Source organism: Helianthus annuus, chromosome 1, assembly GCF_002127325.2.
Source record: "Helianthus annuus cultivar XRQ/B chromosome 1, HanXRQr2.0-SUNRISE, whole genome shotgun sequence".
Lineage (NCBI taxonomy): Eukaryota > Viridiplantae > Streptophyta > Magnoliopsida > Asterales > Asteraceae > Helianthus > Helianthus annuus.
The window spans coordinates 44,588,836-44,601,933 of record NC_035433.2 but is presented as its reverse complement, the minus strand read 5'-3'; positions in this window follow the sequence as shown (position 1 = coordinate 44,601,933).

The window sequence follows — 13,098 nt, the reverse complement described above, 5'->3', positions numbered from 1 at the left end:
TGAAGGCAGTCTCATCCACCTATCATCAATGTGTGAAGCTCCCTAGCCCTTGGGGAATAGTCAAGATCGATAGTGATCAGCAGGAGGCTAAGGATTGTTACACCTCATCAATGAAACCAACCTCGAAATCATGGGAGCAATAGCAATTAAAGTATCCTCCAAGGGATATCTTGGAGGCAAGAGAGCAGGATGTGGACGAAATCCTCATGGATCCTGATGATCCCGAATCCAAAATCTATATCGGATCAGGGATCCTTGGCAAGATGAAAGAAGACCTCGTATCTTTCCTCAAAAGAAGAAAATCTACCTTTGCATGGAAACATGAGGATATGACAGGTATATCTAAGGATATTATCACTCATAAACTTGGCATTGACAGGTCATTCAAACCAATCCATCAAAAAAGGAGGAAGTTTGCACCAGAAAGAAATGCCATTATCCAGGAAGAGGTAGAGAGATTGCTACGAGCAGGTATGATTAGAGAAGTAAAATATCCAAGATGGCTGGCCAATGTGGTTGTTGTTCAAAAGAAAAATGGAAAGTGGAGGGTGTGTGTCGATTTCACTGATTTAAATAAGGCATGTCCCAAGGATCCTTTCCCATTACCCCACATTGACTCCATGGTGGATGCAACGGCGGGTCATGAACTGTTAACCTTTATGGATGCTTCATCTGGATTCCAACAAATTCAGATGGAACCATCTGACCAAGAGGATACGGCTTTTATGACCCCAACCGGTTTATATTGTTATATTGCTATGCCGTTTGGATTAAGGAATGCAGGTGCAACATATCAAAGACTGGTGAATATGATGTTCAAGGATCAGATTGGACAGACTATGGAGGTGTACATAGATGATATGGTGGTAAAATCCATAAAAGCTGAGGATCAACTAAGAGACTTGGAGGAAGCATTTGATATCCTTGATAGATATAACATGAAGCTTAATCCTTCAAAATGTCACTTTGGTGTAAAGGCAGGTAAATTCTTAGGATATATGGTAACCAAGATGGGCATTGAAGCAAGCCCGGAACAAATCAAAGCATTAGTGAATATTAAATCTCCTGCCAACGCTAAGGATGTGCAAAGGCTAACAGGCAGGATAGCAGCTTTAAACAGATTTATATCCAAATCCTCATAAAAGTGTAAAGAATTCTATGATATCCTAAGAAAGAACAAGAAATTCGAATGGACTGAGAAGCATGAAAGTGCTTTACAAGCCCTCAAAGAATACTTGTCCTCAGCTCCAGCGTTGATGAAACCAGAAAAAGGAGATGTGTTATCCTTATATCTTGCGGTATCCTCAAAAACAGTAAGTGCAGTCCTTGTAAAGGATCATGAAGGTACACAATATCCTATCTATTATGTAAGTAAGAGTTTACTTGATGCTGAATCCAGGTATTCACACCTTGAAAAACTTATTCTTGCACTAATTATGGCATCTACTAAACTAAGACATTATTTTGAAACCCGTGTTATTGTTGTTAGAACTAATTTTCCAATTAAGAATGTCCTCAGGAAACCAGAAATGTCCGGAAGGATGGCTAAGTGGGCAGTAAAACTTAGTGCCCATGATATAAGACATGAGCCTAGAACAACCATCAAATCTCAAGCATTAGCAGACTTTGTGGCCGATTTCAGTAGTGATTTACAAAAGGAAGCCGAATTGGAAGTCCAGCAGCTGGATGAGACCAAGGATCCTTGGATACTACATACTGATGGATCCTCAAATGTTAAAGGCACGGGGCTTGGTATATTACTAAAATCGCCACAAGGGGACATAATACCCCACTCCATAGCTTGTGAGTTCCAAGCCACTAACAATGAGGCTGAATATGAAGCCTTGATTGCTGGTTTGCAAATTGCTAAGCATATGGGGATCAGGTATCTTGAGGTATACGTGGATTCATTGTTAATCACTAATCACTTTAATGGATCCTATGCTGTTAAAGGTGAAAAACTAACCAAATATTTAGAGATAGTCAAAGAATTGGCACTCTCTTTTGTTTTCTTTAGTTTGACACAGGTACCAAGGGAAGAAAATACAGAAGCTGATGCATTGGCTAATCTAGGATCATCCTTGAAGATCCCAGAGGATATAAGTATCCCCATCATCCATATCCTGACCCCTGCTATTGAAAATCAAGTGACCATGGAAATAGGAGAGGATTCTGCAATGATCCCTAGTGAGGATACTCAATCCTGTTCAGGATCATGGATCTCACCAATCATGAGATACTTACAACACGGGGAGATTCCTATGGGAGAAAACCCTAGGGCTTTCAGAATTAAGGTATCTCAATTCACAATCTTAAATAATATGTTGTATAAGCGATCTCTTGCAGGACCATATTTGAGATGTATCGAGGATCCTGAAGTTCAAGAAGTTTGAAAAGACTTCCACGAAGGAGATTGCGGAAACCACACTGGGGGCAGGGCATTGTTCTCAAGGATCTTAAGGACAGGATACTACTGGCCAACTATGAAAAGGGATGCTGTGGAGTATGCTAAGAAGTGTGATCCTTGTCAAAGACACATCAATATCCTTCACCAGCCGGCTGAATTTCTACATCCTATACCCTCCTCTTGGCCATTTATGAGATGGGGGATGGATATAGTTGGCAAGCTCCCTAAGGCACCTGGTGGAAAAGTGTTCATGCTGGCTATGACTGATTACTTCTCCCAGTGGATAGAGGCTGAAGCCTTTGCCCAAGTCAGAGAAAAGGAAGTTATATCCTTTATTAAAAGAAATATTATAACTAGATTTGGCATTCCTTCCGAAATTATATGTGATAATGGTTCCCAATTTATTGGGAGCAGAACTACTAACTTTTGTGACAGCTGGGGGATTAAGATGATAACATCAACACCAGTCCACCCACAAGCTAATGGTCAAGCAGAATCATCCAACAAGATCATCATCAACAATTTGAAGAAGAAACTTGGATCCAAGAAAGGGAAATGGGCAGAAGAATTACCTTTTGTGCTTTGGGCTGATAGGACAACCCCCAAGAATGCTACTGGTCAAACACCATTCTCTTTGGTATTCGGGGCAGAATCAGTGATCCCAACAGAAATGGTGGTTCCAACTGCTAGAACAAGTACCCGTGATCCTGAGGAGAATGATGAAAACCTGGCTCAAGACTTGGATACTATTGAGGAAATCAGGGATCTGGCTAGGATAAGGATGGCTAGCTACCAACAAAGAATGGCTGGTGCTTATAACAAAAATGTCAGGATATAACAAAAATGTCAGGATAAGGAAATTCCAAGGTATTGAGAAAAGCATTCCAGAATACCACCAATCCTGCTGATGGGAAATTGGCACCAAAATGGGAAGGCCCTTATTTGATTGAAGCCGAAGCAGGAAAAGGGGCATATAGATTGCTAACCATGGAAGGTAATTTGTTACCAAGAGCCTGGAATGCTGTCCACTTGAAGAAATATTTCATGTGAGCAGGATCCTCCTGGCACATATGATCCTTACATTAGAAGTATCCTTGAAGGATCTCTGAGGTGTCAATGATCCTTACCCTGGTAATGTCATAATCTTGAACTATTTCATTTTCTTATTTTCTTATTTAAGGATAAGGATCATGTATCCTTCATCCTTCTCTCACAAGATTTTGAGTTCTGATAGTCCAGGTATCCTTAGCATATTGTTGATAAACTTCAGAAGCAATTCAGATCCTTGGGTTCAACCCCAGTTGTTTGGGCTTCTCCCCAGTTATCCTTGGGCTTGTCCCCAGTTTCGCCTGTAACGCACGATGATCCTGGTATAGTTCAAGTCTTTGGGACCAGTACTCGCTTTAGGGGCTGATAATTCCATCGTACTGGCTATACCTAGGATCCTACTACATCCGTTCCTAAGGTTTCTAACGTTTTCACGCTAGCTAAGGTTTTGGCATTATCATGTCACTAAGTTTGGATAGTCACCAGTAAGGGCCATACTCCAGTTCACCTATGATCTTTGGGCTTGTCCCCAGTTATCCTTTGGGCTTGTCCCCAGTTATCCTTTGGGCTTGTCCCCAGTTATCCTTTGGGCTTGTCCCAGTTATCCTTTGGGCTTGTCCCCAGAATTGTTGGGCTTGTCCCCAGTTACTAACTTGTCTTTTATATTGGCTTAGTCCCAAGTTATATTCTATTTTCAGGTTTTCGAAGTTAAACAACTAAGGATCCTCAATCCTTATTATCCACTAAGGTTTTTCTAATGGATATCCTGATTGTAGTGTTAAAGGTTAGGATCCTAACTTGGATTCTCAGGTATGATCCTTAACTGTTTTGATTTTATTCATTATTTTGAATAACCCCTGCACTTTGACAACTGAACCTATGATCCTTAAAATTAACTACTTTTTGGAAGTTTTCGACTATAGGATATTTGATCCTGGATCATATCCTAAATTTCTTAAACATAATTTGCTTAACTTTTCTTACTTAGACAAATATAAATCAAAACAATTGAAAGTTTAAAGGATATACAAGGATAACATCACAAGATAAGTCAAAAGTTAAAGTTTTATTCATTCACAAAATATTTAACCCTTTAAAGTTGTCAAAATTGCCAACCCACGTTTCTACCAGCAAAACGTGGCCCGTCCACATGGGTTGGCAAAGGGTGTCCATTGTTCATGCGGTCATAGCAGTGCAGGAAATAAAGGTCGGCAGGATAACAAGTGGCTTCATCCCCCGAACAGAGGATCCCTCCACCACCTATTATCCTACCTATTGTTCAAAGGATCATAGATCCTTACCCTAAAAACTATTGTTCAAAGTACAAACCATCAAACTATCCAAACAAACAACCACCAAACAAAAAAATTGGGCTCCGGCTAAGTCTCGAAATTTCCATCATCGCCCAATCCTGCAGCTCAATCCTTCGCTGCACCATCACCACCAGCTCCGCTTGCCTCACCACCTTGGTCCTTGCCAGTGCCTCCACCCTCAAGCATCGGGATCTCCTCAGCCTCTTCATCATCCTCCAGTTCAGCCAGCCTAGCCTTCCAGCCTTCGACATCCCAGGTGCTCTTGTCAAAAGCAGGATCCTGAGCTTCCATGGCCATTTGCAGCTGGATCTTGTACATAGCTATCGCGGCAGAGACCTTGGCATCCTGGGTGATCTCGTGCTTCTCATAGTCGAAGTTGATCAGCATCTTGGTGGCTTCCCCCTTGGTGGCCTGAAGCTCCTTCTCAAGATCGGCTATCTTGAGATCCTTCAACACACCAACCTGTTGAAGGTCAGCAATCTGGCGATCCTGATCCTCAACGTGGCCAACATACGTCTCTATCTCAGCAAATTTCTACAAGGAAGACAAGGAATAACATCAGAAACAAGTAATCCTCAAAACTAGCAGGATACACAAGCAGGGATAGCGATCCTTACCTAGTTGAAGTAATCCAGACACTGTTGGCGGAGCAGGGGCAAACCTTGCAAATCCTCAGCATCAGAGGCCTTTCTCTTCTTGCCTCCCTTTCCCCTGATAGGTGCCTTGGGGATAGAAGCACTTGGGCTAGCAGGAGTCTTCTTCCTTGAGGATTTGACATTAGTAAGATCGGTGATGCTGAACTTCGAAGCTGACTTGGTGGATTTTCCAGCACCTACACAACCAAAATAAGATAAGTATTTTAACTTAATTTGAATTCCCGTATAGAATTACTCTTTAAATAAGGATACTTACTTGACATTGTGACAGAAGCAGAGGATACTTCCTGAGAATCCTGGGTGGTAATCTGGAAAGTTCTAATTTCAGGATCAAGCTTCTTAAAGGCCAAGAGTCTCTCTTTTGCAGCAGGAGTCAACCTAAGATGTGAAACGGATATAGCTGCACAACAAGAAAACAAAAGAGTGTCAGTGACCCTTATGCTAAAGGATAAGCTCTACGATGATCCTTCCAGGATCCTCTATCCTACCGTGGGTAGCCCACTTCTTGGGTAAATCCTTCCCATCAGGGATGGTATCTCTCCTCACAAAAAAGAACCGCCGCTTCCAGATAGTATCATTCTTGGTAGCCTTAAAGATCGGATGCTCCTCCCCAGGTTTACGTTTGAACAGATAATGATGGGAACCAAAGGTGGTCAGATCGTACAGCTCACCTAACTCGGCCATACCTAGGTCTATCCCCTCTTACTCGATGATCCTCTCAAGGGTATACAAAACCCTCCAGATCATCGGCATGGCCTGAATGTAAGATATGTCGGTCAAAGAGAAGAAGGCTTGGGTAAAGGCTGGAAAGGGATACGTGTAACCTATGGCAAACGGGGTCACAGGGAAAGCAACCCACGAATCAGAAGTGTGATCGCTCAGGGCAGAAGGATCATAGGGTTTGAACACAGTATTTGCGGGAAAACAGCACCGAACCCTGTCAATTTGGGGAGCAGTGAAGATGCAGCGATCTTTAGCAGAGTCTGTGATGATCCCTTGGCTCTTGAAGGGGCTTTCCTTCTGAATATCCTTGGCAGGAGAATTCCGGAGCAACATTTTGAACAAAATAGATACGAAAAGAAAAACAGAGCAAGCAAGAGAGAAGATGAAGGGGAATACCTGTTCAATCCTCTGGTTGCGGTTATAAAGGGAGAAGTTCTTGATTTTAAATGCAAACGATCCTATCCCTATCTCTATTTATAATCATGATTTGTGCAGGGCTGTCACCTCCGTGACGTCAGGATTGCAACGGATAGTTCGTTCACAACGGCTATATATCCGTTGAGTTAGTTACAGATAAGTTCAGCAAAATATAACTCGTTAATATTATATAATTACTCCTTATATTTTTGGGGAAATTGTTAGGGCAGGATTTTTAATGACCTGTGATCCTTATCTAATATCCTAATAATGATCCTTGTTTCCGTGGCAGATAGTGATCCTTAGAAGAACTTCAAGATCAGGACAATGGATCATCCTAAGGATCCTCATACTAACGATTGTTCTCTTTGAATTTAATGTTGTTTTGCAGGAATTACGAGTTGGACCTGGTCTTGGCAACGTTATTAAGGAATCTTTCACGCTAATTTCGCACGTGCATAACCAGAAATAGACGTTGTGGAGAATATGGAAACTTAGCACAAATTACGGGCAATTAGTTAGGCTAAATTTACTTCTGTTTCTAAAGGGGTAACGAGCTAGTAGTTAGGTGACTTACCTAAATTCAACCACACACACTTATATAAAGGGCACTCTCGAGCATTTGGAGAGGACAACACACTTCTTACACGCTCTAGCATACTACACCATAGTGATCCTTGTACCTAGCTCGTTACCATCCAAAGTTGTAAACATTGTTTATTATATTGAAGTTTGGTGATCGGTAGTTTCCATCACCCGAGGTTTTTTATGCCGGAGATCATTCATTGATCAAGGGCTTTTTCCTCGTATAAATCTTTGTGTCACTTGTGCAGTTTACATATAAGTGATCCTTTTCTTTATTCATCATTACAAGCATCATTCCCCGTTAACAGAGAGTTTGGTTGCATTATCCTTGTGTGATTTTTGACCAAAACACTACCCCAGCGGACGGGCCACGTATTGCTGGTAGATGCTCGGGGTAGGTAATTTTGACAACCTTTGAAGGGTTAGTCTTTTTGTTAATAAATAAAATCTTAATCTTTTGTCGCTTATCCTGTGTTATTATCCTTTTGGTTCCTTTAATTCTCAATTGTTTTGATGTACACTTATTAAATAAGCAATTTTGAATAAGTCAGATTGAAGACATTTAGGATATGATCCGTGATCAAATATCCTATAGTTGAAAAATCCCAAAAAGTAGCATATGTTTTAAGGATCATAAGTTCAGTTGTCAAAATATAAGGGTTATTCAAATAATCACCGAATAGAATTGAAATCGTTAAGGATCATACCTGAGGATCCATGTTAGGATCCTAACCATAATCAGGATAACTATAAGATAAACCTTAGGGAGAAGTAAGGATCAAGGATCCCTAGTTGTTTAACTTCAAGGACCTGAAGTAGAACGTAACTTGGGACTAAGCCAATATAAGATAAGAGTTAGCAACTGGGGACAAGCCCAAAGATAACTGGGGACAAGCCTAAGGATAACTGGGGACAAGCCCAAGGATAACTGGGGACAAGCCCAAGGATAACTGGGGACAAGCCCAAGGATAACTGGGGACAAGCCCAAGGATCGTATGTAAACTGGAGTATGGCCCTAATTGGCGACTATCCAAACTTAGTGACATGACAATGTCAAAGCCTTAGCTAACGTGAAAACGTTAGAAACCTTAGGAACGGATGTATGGTACGTCTACCATTATACGTAGGATCCTAGGTATAGCCAGTACAATGGAATTATCAGCCCCTAAAGCGAGTACTGGTCCCACTGCCTTGAACTATACCAGGATCATCATGCACTACAGGTGGAACTGGGGTCAAGCCTAAATAACTGGGGTTAAACCCAAGGAACTGGATTGCTTCTGTAGATAATGAACGCTTTGCTAAGGATACCTGAACTTTCAAAACTCAAAATCATGTGAGATAAGGATGAAGGACACATGATCCTTATCCTTATATGAGAAAATAAGGAAATGAACTAGTTCAAGATTAGGACGTTACCATAGTAAGGATCATTGATGCTTTAAGGATCCTTCCAGGATACCCCTAATGTAAGGATCATCTGTGCCATGAGGATCCTGCTCACATAAAATATTTCTTCAAATGGACAGCATTCCAAGCTCTTGGTAACAAATCACCTTCCATGGTCAGCAATCTATATGCCCCCTTTTCCTGCTTCAGCTTCAATCAAATAAGGGCCTTCCCATTTTGTTGTCAATTTTCCATCAGCAGGATTGGTGGTATTCTGAAATGCTTTCCTTAATACCATATCACCAATCTGAAATTTCCTGATCCTAACATTTTTGTTGTAAGCACCAGCCATTCTTTGTTGATAACTAGCCATCCTTATCCTAGCCAGATCCCTGATTTCCTCAATAGTATCCAGGTCTTGAGCCAAATTCTCATCATTTTCCTCAGGATCACGGGTACTTGTTCTAGCAGTTGGAACCACCATTTCTGTTGGGATCACTGATTCTGCCCCAAAACCAAAGAGAACGGTGTTTGACCAGTAGCATTCTTAGGGGTTGTCCTATCAGCCCAAAGCACATAAGGTAGTTCTTCTGCCCATTTCCCTTTCTTGGATCCAAGCTTCTTCTTCAAATTGTTGATGATGATCTTGTTGGATGATTCTGCTTGACCATTAGCTTGTTGGTGGACTAGTGTTGATGTTATCATCTTAATCCCCCAGCTGTCACAAAAGTTAGTAGTTCTGCCCCCAATAAATTGGGAACCATTATCACATATAATTTCAGAAGGAATACCAAATCTAGTTATAATATTTCTTTTAATGAAGGATATAACTTCCTTTTCTCTGATTTGGGCAAAAGCTTCAGCTTCTATCCACTTGGAGAAGTAATCTGTCATGGCTAGCATGAACACTTTTCCACCAGGTGCCTTAGGGAGCTTACCAACTACATCCATGCCCCATCTCATAAATGGCCAAGAGGAGGATATAGGATGTAGAAATTCAGCCGGCAGATGAAGGATATTGTTGTGTCTCTGACAAGGATCACACTTCTTAGCATATTCCACAGCATCTCTTTTCATAGTTGGCCAGTAGTATCCTGTCCTCAGGATCCTTGAGAATAATGCCCTGCCCCCAGTGTGGTTTCCACAATCTCCTTCATGGAAGTCTTTTAAAACTTCTTGGATTTCAGGATCCTCAATGCATCTTAAATATGGTCCTGCAAGAGATCGCTTATACAACATATTATTTAAAATTGTGAATTGAGATGCCTTAATTTTGAAAGCCCTGGGGTTTTCTCCTGTAGGAATCTCTCCATGTTGTAAGTATCTCATGATTGGCAAGATCCATGATCCTGATCCTGAATGAGATCGATTATCCTCACTAGGGATAATTGCAGAATCCTCCCCTATTTCCATGGCCACATGATCCTTGATGGCAGGAGCCAGGATATGGATAATGGGGATACTTATATCCTCCGGGATCTTCAAAGATGATCCTAAATTAGCCAATGTATCAGCTTCTGTATTTTCTTCCCTTGGTACCTGTGTCAAACTAAAGGAAACAAAAGAGAGTGCCAATTCTTTGACTATCTCTAAATATTTGGTTAGCTTTTCACCTTTAACAGCATAGGATCCATTAAAGTGATTAGTGATTAACAATGAATCTACTTGTACCTCAAGATACCTGATCCCCATATGCTTAGCAATTTGCAAACCAGCAATCAAGGCTTCATACTCAGCCTCATTGTTAGTGGTTTGGAACTCACAAGCTATAGAGTGGGGTGTTATGTCCCCCTGTGGCGATTTTAGTAGTATTCCATGCCCTGTGCCTTTGACATTTGAGGATCCATCGATATAGAGTATCCAAGGATCCTTGGTCTCCTCTAGCTGCTGGACTTCTAAATCAGCTTCCTTTTGTAAATCACTACTGAAATCAGCCACAAAGTCTGCTAATGCTTGGGATTTGATGGCTGTCCTAGGCTCATATCTTATATCATAGGCACTAAGCTTCACTGCCCACTTACCCATCCTTCCTGACATCTCTGGTTTCCAGAGGACATTCTTAATTGGAAAATTAGTTTTAACAATAATAGTATGAGTTTCAAAATAATGTCTCAACTTAGTAGATGCCATAATTAATACAAGAATAAGCTTTTCAAGGTGTGAATACCTGGATTCGGCATCAAGTAAACTCTTACTTACATAATAGACAGGATGTTGTGTACCTTCGTGATCCTTAACAAGGACCGCACTTACTACTTTTGAGGATACTGCTAGATACAAGTGTTAGGGCTGGATTTTTATTATACATGATCCTTACACGTGATCCTAACCAATGATCCTTGTTTCTTTGGCAGACAGTGATCCTCAGCAGGACTTCAGGATCAGGATCATGGACCATCATAGGATCCTCATGCTAACGGTTACCTTCGTTTAAAACAATGTTATCTTGCAGGAACATCTAGCAGGATACGCTCATAGCATCATAACCAAAGGACGCGTCTTCACAATTATGGCATTAGCTTAATCGGAGATAGACGTTGCAAAGGATATGGAAACTTAGCTTGATTTAAGGGCGGCAATTTAGGCTAGATTGTCTTTTATTTCTAAAGGGGTAATGAGCTGATTATTAGTCCTTTTACCTAAAATAGGTCCCCTACACTTGTATAAATACCACTATTCCTCATTTGGAAGAAGACACAACACAACTCTCACACGCTTAGACACTCGAAACTATAGTGATCCTTGTACTCAGCTCATTATCATCCGAAGTTGTAATTATATTTTTTTTTCTTATATTGAAGTTGGTGATCGGTAGTTGCCATCACCCGAGGTTTTTTATGCCGGAGATCATACATTGATCAAGTGCTTTTTCCTCGTATAAATCATTGTGTTTTTGCATATTTCTCATAAAAGTGATCCTTTACTTTCATAATTAACCAAGCATCATACCCCGTTTACATAAAGTTTGGTTACATTATCCTTGTGTGATTTTTGACCAAAATAGTTTGGCGCCCACCGTGGGGCAATTGGTGCTTCATTCATAAGAAAACCTTTTGTTCTAAATCATTTCAAAAAATTACATGGCTTCATCATTGAAAAACATGTCCACGGCAATGTCTGCAGTCACCTCGTCCCAGAACATTCTGCCTCCACCACCGGCAGGATCCCAGAAGAATGCTGAGAAGAGACAAACTCCTACTAATTCTAAAACTCCATCTCCTTCTGCTATGAATTCTTATATTCCCAGTACTAGTGATGTATTTACTTTGATTTTGAAGATGAAGGATCGTATGCAGCGGCAGGATGAAACTAATGAAAGGATCCTCAGGGAAATTGGAGATCTCAAAAGACAAAAGAAAACGGCAGAGGATCATTCTCCACTGATGCCCAAATCCTTGAGCTTTGATACTCCAATGATTACTTCTCAGCCATCAGGAATTCCAGACGTGCAAATTATGGGAGAATCAAGAGGATTGCACCTCGGATCGACAGCAATGACTCAGGCATCAGGCTCACACTTTCAGCCGGCAGGATCCTATCCCCAGCATATGGGATCCTTCATGAATTCGGGAGCCTATCCGGAAGCACAACAGTTTCAAGGGTCCTACTTTATTCCAGGATCATCCCAGGTTCAAGGATCCTCCTTCGTTCCAGGATCATCCCAGGTTCAAGGATCCTCCTTCGTTCCAGGATCCTCCCAGGTTCAAGGATCCTCCTTCGTTCCAGGATCATCCCAGGTTCAGGGATCCTCCTTCGTTCCAGGATCATCCCAGATACCAGGATCCTTCCAAATACCAGGATCCTTCCAGATGCCAGGATCCCAGAAAAGTTTGCAAACAGGAAGTCTAGATGTCCATCAAGGAGACTTCATTCCAATGCAGACCATTGCTTCCACTGGTCCCTCCGTTATCCCTGAATCCCAGCAATATGGATTCACTAACTTGAACTCAATGGGAGGTAACACTTTAAATAATCATCTTACTACTAACCATGGATTCATGCAGGATACAGGTGTCAATCATGCTATGGCCAGGGAATTGCAGAAGCTAAAAGATATGATCTCAAGTGTTCCAGGGGTAGTCAAGCCTATCCCAGAGATTGCAGATGGAAGCCACAAGGTATCTCGCTTTGCACCACCAATTTGTGATGCAGAGGTACCCAAAAGGTTCCATATCCCTACTATGAAGCTGTATGATGGTACAACGGATCCAGAGGAGCACATAGCACAATACAGGGAGAGGATGGAGATCAATCCTATCCCATAAAAGCTGAAGGAAGCATGCCTATGTAAAGGATTTGGACCCACTCTTACTGGATCAGCTCTTAAGTGGCTGCTAAGTCTTCCCCCTTACTCTATTACTTCATTTGCTAATTTAGTTAATTTATTCAATAACCAATTCTCTTGTAGTAGAAAATTTGAAAGATTAACCAGTGATTTATATAGAGTAACTCAAAGTCATAATGAATCATTAAGGGATTACATAACTAAATTTAGTAAAGAATCCTTGGACATTCCCAACTTGGATATGGCTACGGCTGTTGAAGCCTTCAAAATGGGACT